At 39.2% G+C, this 8,417-nt stretch overlaps 1 non-coding gene across 1 annotated transcript; it reads right to left on the minus strand.

Annotated features, from left to right (window-relative positions):
• Positions 1–4,704: 4,704 nt before the first annotated feature.
• On the minus strand, positions 4,705–4,811 carry LOC133260844 (U6 spliceosomal RNA). The gene has a single exon (XR_009740985.1). It is a non-coding gene; the product is annotated as a U6 spliceosomal RNA (small nuclear RNA).
• Positions 4,812–8,417: the final 3,606 nt, after the last annotated feature.

Here is an 8,417-nt window from a genome sequence, read left to right on the forward strand (position 1 = left end):
TCAAACTATGGGAACAAGTAGTATGGGTAACTTACTGAAAAATGAAAGAGTAATAAAATCAAAATCCAGATACTTCTTTATCATGACTTCCCCTTCTCAGTATGTTTCTTGCCTTAAATTCATTTGTAGGATGTCATTGTAGAAAGCAATATGATTAAAATGTTGCTAATCCTAAAAGATGATGCAGAGAAAGTGCTGCACTGAATATGCCAACAAATTTGGAACACTCAGCAGTGGCCACAGGACTAGAAAAGATCAGTTTTCATTCCAATCCCAAAGAAAGGCAATGCCAAAGAATGCTCAAACTACCACACAATCTCACTCATCTCACACGCTAGCAAAATAATGCTCAAAATTCTCCAAGTCAGGCTACAACAATACATGAACCGTGAACTTCCAGATGTTCAAGCTGGTTTTAGAAAAGGCAGAGGAACCAGAGATCAAATTGCCAACTTCTGCTGGATCATCAAAAAAGCAAGTGAGTTCCAGAAAAACATCTATTTCTGCATTACTGACATTGCCAAAGCCTTTGACTGTGTGGATCACAATAGACTGTGGAAATTCTGAAAGAGATGGGAATACCAGACCACCTGACCTGCCTCTTGAGAAATCTGTATGCAGATCAGGAAGCAACAGTTAGAACTGGACATGGAACAACAGACTGGTTCCAAATAGGAAAAGGAGTACATCAAGGATGTATACTGTCTCCCCGCTTACTTAACTTAAATGCAAAATACATCATGAGAAATGCTGGGCTGGATGAAGCACAAGCTGAAATCAAGATTGCTGTGAGAAACATCAATAACCTCAGATATGCTGATGACACCACCCTTATGCCAGAAAGTGAAGAACTAAAGAACCTCTTGATGAAAGTGAAAGAGGAGAGTGAAAAGTTGGCTTAAAGCTCAACATTCAGAAAACTAAGATCATGGCATCTGGTCCATCACTTCATGGCAAATAGATGGGGAAACAGTGGAAACAGGGTCAGACTTTATTTTGGGGGGCTCCAAAATCACTACAGATGGTGACTGTAGCCATGATATTAAAAGCCGCTTACTTCTTGGAAGGAAAGTTATGACCAACCTAGACAGCATGTTAAAAAGCCGAGACATTTCTTTGCCAGTAAAGGTCCATCTGCTGCTGCTGCTGCTGCTAAGTCACTTCAGTCATGTCCGACTCTGTGTGACCCCATAGATGGTAGCCCACCAGGCTCCGCCGTCCCTGGGATTCTCCAGGCAAGAACACTGGAGTGGGTTGCCATTTCCTTCTCCAATGCATGAAAGTGAAAAGTGAAAGGGAAGTCGCTCAGTCGTGTCCGACTCTTAGCGACCCCATGGACTGCAGCCTTCTAGGCTCCTCCATGCATGGGATTTTCCAGACAGGAGTACTGGAGTGGGGTGCCATTGCCTTCTCTGAAAGGTCCATTTAGTCAAGGCTAGGTTTTTCCAGGGCTTTGGGCTTCCCTAGTGGCTCAAAGGTTAAAGTGTTTGTCTGCAATGCGGGAGACCTGGGTTCGATCCCTGGGTCAGGAAGATCCCCTGGAGAAGGAAATGGCAACCAGCTCCCTTATTCTTGCCTGGAGAATCCCATGGACAGAGGAGCCTGGTGGGCTCCAGTCCACGGGGTACAAAGAATCGGACACGACTGAGGGACTTCACTTTCACTTTCAGTCAAGGTTATGGTTTTTCCAGTAGTCATGTATGGATGAGAAAGTTGGATTGTAAAAAAAGCTGAGCGCTGAAGAATTGATGCTTTTAAACTGTGGTGTTGGAGAAGACTCTTGAGAGTCCCTTGGACTGCAAGGAGATCCAACCAGCGCATCCTAAAGATCAGTCCTGGGTGTTCACTGGAAGGACTGATGTTGGAGCTGAAACTCCAATACTTTGGCCACCTGATGCCAGGAGCTGACTAATTTGGAAAGACCCTGATGCTGGGAGGGATTGGGGGCAGGAGGAGAAGGGGACGACAAAGGATGAGATGGTTGGATGGCATCACTGACTCAATGAGCATGGGTTTGGGTGGACTCCGGGAGTTGGTGATGGACAGAGAGGCCTGGCGTGCTGCAGTTCATGGGGTCGCAGAGTCAGACAAGACTCAGCAACTGAACTGAAATGCACACATATATAAATATATAAGAGAAAATTAGAGTGAGTAGAGAGAGAATGAAAGAAATGAATTCTTAAGACTGGATCAGAATTCACTAGAGGAAATCTAACATCAATAGAAAAAACAATGCTTCTTTTAAGGCATTTGAAATCCCTACAACTGTTGGTATCAGAGAAGAATTTCTTTTTGTCACTGGGAAGCCTATGAATATATTACTATTTTTCTCCCAGAAATAGAATATAGAATTATACTGCTGTATGTGCTATTGTTTATAAGATGTTCACCAATTTTAGAAGTTCTGTGTGTTTCTGTGTAATCCCTATTAGTGGATAACTAAAATTTAACTTTCCATTGGTGTAAACAGCATAATTGGAAAAGTATTTCATTAAAAGAATGCAGAAAAGAAAGAGCAATAATTTAAACAGAAAACATTATTATAAGGCATAAAAGTAACAAAATTAACAAGAAAAACTAAAATCAAAATAATATAATTAGGCATTAGTTATTGGCTAAATCATTATTATAATAAAATACTGTATGTGTAATAAAATATTGTATAATAAAATAAAATTTATATAAATAAATATAATTTTTATCAATATAATTTTATTAAAATATTACTGCTTCAATATTATGCATACTTTATAAAAATAGATATCCCAATCACATAGAAACTAAGAAAAAAAAGATAAATTGGTCTCATTACATCCTAAGTCAAAATAACTAACCTTAATATTTAGTGAACCTTATTCCAGGTATCAGTTTATTCACACATTATGAAAAAGAGAATAATGGTTTTGGTTTTTGTCTACAGTGCTCTTGCAATATATAGTTTTTATTAATTACTCATATGGTTTTCTCCCTGGGACTATGTTACAGACATTTTATTTGTGAAAGTTTCGCAGAGACTGAAAAATTTCTAGCATGACCCTTGGGTAACCTTTGGTCTCACAACTATTCCTCCCCATCCTCCACCTTTCTTTTCAAATCCAAATTGCCCACACAAGGGCTGCTAAATTGTAAGAGCAATGGGTCCTCTTCTGAGAACTGTTTTTGAACAACTATTACACAAACTGGATGAACTTCAGTTTATCCCTCTGGCTAAAATTTACCTCTCTTCCCAAAAGTAGACCAGTCTTTCTAGGTGTTGTCAGAATTTCCTGGCATTCTGAATAAAAGCTTTTGCCTAGAGGCACAGGCCATAGTTAAAATGCTTCTGCAGTTTGTGGTGTGATTGGGAGGGGACTATATCTGCTGCATATAAGACAAGGTCACTTAATATTGCCTTGTTATCTTCCTTTCTCAAATCTGACCAGTGCCCTACCTCCTTCTGTTGAGCACCACCTAAACATTTCCTCCTCTTTTTTAGAGTTCTTCGTATAGATCTCTTGATTTAAATCATCTTCACTACTCAGGATTCCCATGGATAAAGTACAAAGTTGAAATGATATTGATGAGATCTTATCCATCCCTCACTTTCTCTTTATTTAATTATGGGTAATCATCAGTCCAGTGAAACTACCATCCACTATTCAGCATCTTACATGTACAAATATCATGGTGCCACAGCACTAAATTGCTTCTACAGGATTTTACCCACAGTAATTTAGAACTTCAGACATGGAAAGTAATTCATGTATGTCACAAATGTAACTGAGCAGGACTCTGTGGGGCTTTCACTGGATAGAACTCCCCATGTCCTCCTCCTGCCTCTTATTTGTAGAAAAACTTTAACTATCTGGGCCTTCCAAAGAACAGATTTCATCAAAAAGTGAGAAGATGCAGAAACAAAGGAAAATAGTCAAAGAGTTTAGCTATGAAACAAATTCCAGAGAAGGCAATGGCACCCCACTCCAGTACTCTTGCCTGGAAAATCCCATGGATGGAGAAGCCTGGAGGGCTGCAGTCCATGGGATCGCTGAGGGTTGGACATGACTGAGTGACTTCACTTTCACTTTTCACTTTCATGCATTGGAGAAGAAAATGGCAACCCACTCCAGTGTTCTTGCCTGGAGAATCCCAGGGATAGGGGAGCCTGGTGGGCTGCTGTCTATTGGGTTGCACAGAGTCAGACACGTCTGAAGTTACTTAGCAGCATGAAACAAATTCAAGAAGCTTTAGTTCCTCCTCTGAGGATATAGATAGGTCTTCCCAGGTGGCTTAGTGGTAAACAGTCCACCTGCCAATGCAGGAGACATAGGAGACACAGGTTCGATCCCTGGGTCGGGAAGATCCCCTGCAGGATGAAATGTCAACCTACTCCAGTATTCTTGTCTGGGAAATCCTATGAACAGAGGAGCCTGGCAGGCTTCAGTCCAGGGAGTCACAAAGAGTCAGACATGACTGAGCATGCACACAGGATATAGATAATATTCTGAACCATATCCTCTGAGGTGCTTTGAAGATACTGAAACTTCTACCAGTTGGAAGAAATTGGAAGGATGCTGACCATCAGTATGTAGACCCAGAACCAGAAGCTGGAGCCAGAAGGTTGAGGATGTTGGCTCCTAATTACCTCACTACTAACCAAACAGAAGAATGTCCACTAGCTAATCACACACAAAACAATAATCTTTCTCACTTTCTTTTTTTTTTTTTTTTAATATGGAACGCTTCACGAATTTGCGTGTCATCCTTGCGCAGGGGCCATGCTAATCTTCTCTGTATCGTTCCAATTTTAGTATATGTGCTGCCGAAGCGAGCACCTCACTTTCTTTTAAAAAAAGTCTTTCCCTGGGACTTCCCTGGTGGTCCTGTGGTTAAGACCCTGCACTTCCACTGCAGGGGGCTTGGATTCAATCCCTAGTGAGGGAACTAAGATCCAACATACCATGCAGAGTGGCCAAAAAATAAAAATAAGAAATAAAATTTAAAAACTTAACTAAAAAATAAATACATACATAAAATCCTTTCATTGAAAACTGTCAGGGAGTTGGAGTCTTGTGAGTACTGACCCCCACGCTTCTCCTTTGGTGCCCTGAAATAAGCGATGAACTTTCCTTCACCACAACTCAGTGTCAGTGAATTGACTTTACTACTTAGGGATGAACAGACCCAAGTCTGGTTTCGTAACACAAAGACTCCAAATATTCTATGGACAGCATAATTATTTGTTTGATAGGAAAAGGCCTCTAAAAGATAGGAAAATTCCAAAATTGCTTCCCTGCAAACTCCTTACAAAAGACTGATAAAAATATGGAAAATCTAAAGTTCCAACTCAAACTGTCCTTTTTCACTTCTTGTTCAACCTCAGATTCACCAACCATCTCACCCCTATAACTCGACTTCCTCTGCCCATTCATATAATCTTCTATCACTGCATAACAAATTACCACAAATATATCAGTTTAAAACAATGTTTGTTTATTATTTCACTGATAAGACCTAGGTAGGCTCCACTGGCTCCTCTGTTTTCAGTCTCACAAGGCCAAAGTCAAGCTATATGACAGGCTGTGCTTTTATTTGGAAGTTCTAGAGAAAGATCCATTCCCAAACTTTCTAAGGCTATGGGAGAATTCAGTTCTTTATATTTGGAAGAACGAGACCCATATCCTTGCTGGCTATCAACTAAGGACTGTTCTCAGCTCCTAGTGGCCACATAAATTCCCTTCTTAAGGTGCTATCCAACTCCATTCCAGCAATGGCATATCCATCTCTCTCATGCTTCAAATGTTTATGACTTCCTCTTCTATCACTGTGCATGCTAAGTCGCTTCAGTTGTGTCCGACTCCCCATGACTCTATGGACTATAGCTTTTCAGGTTCATCTGTCCATGGGATTCTCCAGGCAAGAATATTGGAGTGGGTTGCCATGTCCTCCTCCAGGGGATTTTCCTGACCCAGGGATCTAACCCGGGTCTCTTACGTCTCCTGCAGTGGCAGGCGGGTTCTTTACTGCTAGTGTCACCTGGAAACCCTATAATAGGAACCATAGTATTCATTTAAGAATAACTAGGCAGTAGAGGTTTAGTTGCTATGTTGTGTCCAACTGTTTTGCAACCCCTTGGACTGTAGCCCACCAGGATCTTCTATCCATGGGATTCTCTAGGCAAGAACACTAGAGTGAGTTGTCATTCCCTTCTCCAGGGCATCTTCCCAAACCCAGGGATTGAACCCATGTCTCTTAAGTCTCCTGCATTGGCTAGTGAGTTCTTTACCATTAGCGCCACCTGGAAAGCCCCTCTTCTATTATTAGTCAAAGAAATTATTTTTCAAGGGCTCATGCAATTATATTAAGCCAACATTAATGTACTCCCTATTCTAAAGTCAAGCAATTAGCAACCATAATTACTAGAAACCATAATAGAAAGTCTTGAACAAAACCCATCATTTAGAGGCACAAGAGATATTAAGAAAAAAATAAAGCTGGTTAGAGAAGGCAAGGTGAATTGATAACCAAAATGACACTGAAAATATATATTAAAATTTGAGTGTGGGTGGCTATGAGTATAAAAGTAGGAGAAAAATTCTGACATTGAGATGTTTACTGTTAGTATTTTTTATTGCAATATTAATTGATCAATACCCAATTCTGTAAAGAAGGAAAAAGTAGTTTTCAGATTTAGAGGCCATCACATTTCTATCTCCAGTGAATATTCTACTCTGACTCAGGGAGAAATTATTATAACTAACCTATCTACTTTCTTTGCTGATGGTCTTAATCCTAAAATGACAAGAGACTGCTCAGAACTTTGAGGACAGTTTTTTTGGGAAAGAAATTTTAAGTTCTAATTAATACCCCTTCTGGCTAAGTATCTAAATAAACGCATGTAGAAGTACATGTCTAAATTTTATATATATATATATATATATATATATATATATATACATACACACACACACACACACACACACACACACATACCTGTAGCTATTGTAAAGAAAGCATTCAATGGAAGAGCAACTATCCTGCCATAATTTGAAAGACAGAATCTAAGTACAAAAAGAACAAACTTGTCTGAGAGAATGACACCCCTCTGAGGAATTAACTGTTCTGGTCAGCCCAAAGTCTCCTGCATAAAAAATGGAGATATTTCTGTACAATTATAAAGAAAGCATGTTCTGTTTCTCCTTGATACTGTTTCAAGCCTCTCTACCATAAACCTTATTATTTTTCCATCATTTGTCCTTAGAGTAACAGACTTATAAAGGTAGGTATCTCAAATGACTCTCAGACTGCATTTGTCTCAGCCACTTCCTGCTTCTGTGGGCTTTCTTACTAATTGATATGCTTTACTATCTCCTGAATCTTTTAAGAGTAGACCTATTTTGTATACATGTACTACTATTAAATTTAGACCAGAAGGCCTCTTTCTGGAATGTCCAGAAAAAGAGTCCCCAGACTATAATCTAATAATGTCACGGTCTTATTTTTACTATGTGATGCTTCCCCTACCAATATTTCAGACTTTAAATCTGAACATAATAGCACTGGAGCTAAAGAAAGAAAGTGTGGGATATATAAGGGAAAGTAAACTCTTAAGGATCTCCATCAGTCTGGCTTTTCCATAATTGAAACTGACCTATTATTCATTGAGAAACAAACTTGAAAAACTGATACCCATTATATTTCCTCCTCCTGCCACACATATTGGACTGTTTCTTTTTGCATAAAGATTGGAAGTTATCCTTTATTTTTCTGGGCTAATTATCAAAAGACATCTTAGAGTATTGCTTAATCTCATAGGACATTGTTGACATTGGATTCTTAACTTTTCTGAAATAGGCTAGCCCTATAAATGATCTGAAAAAAATCAGTAACATCTAAGTCCTTGCCCTGGACAGACTTAATAAAGACTGTATGTGTAATATGAAAGACTCCCTTTGAAAATCTCTTTATTCTGTTCTTACTCATTGACATGAACTTTTCATTCTTCTGGTACATAAAAGGTCATGATAAGATTTGGAGTTCTAACTCAACAGGACAATAAAATTCAGAGACCACTATTTATTGAATCTGGAGTGAAATTCTACCCTCCTATTTTTGCACAATTGCAGCAATCTCCAAGTTAATGTAGATTTCTTGGAACTTAAATCTTAAGATCTCCACATAAACTGTATATAGCATGATGTTCAATGATGTCATTTAAATATATATTATCATGTACTGCTAACCAAACACACAATCCAGTGAGACTTCAGAAAAACCAACCTTTGTGTTCATGTTTTCCAGTTAAAATGTATCAGACACTAATTTTCTTGACCTCTGTGGAATCTTCCAGGCAAGAATACTGACTGAGTGGGTTGCTATTTTTTCCTTCAGGGGATCTTCCCGACCCAGGGATCAAACCCACAGCTCTTGCATCTCCTGCA

This window comes from Bos javanicus, chromosome 14, assembly GCF_032452875.1.
Source record: "Bos javanicus breed banteng chromosome 14, ARS-OSU_banteng_1.0, whole genome shotgun sequence".
Classification (NCBI taxonomy): Eukaryota; Metazoa; Chordata; class Mammalia; order Artiodactyla; family Bovidae; genus Bos; species Bos javanicus.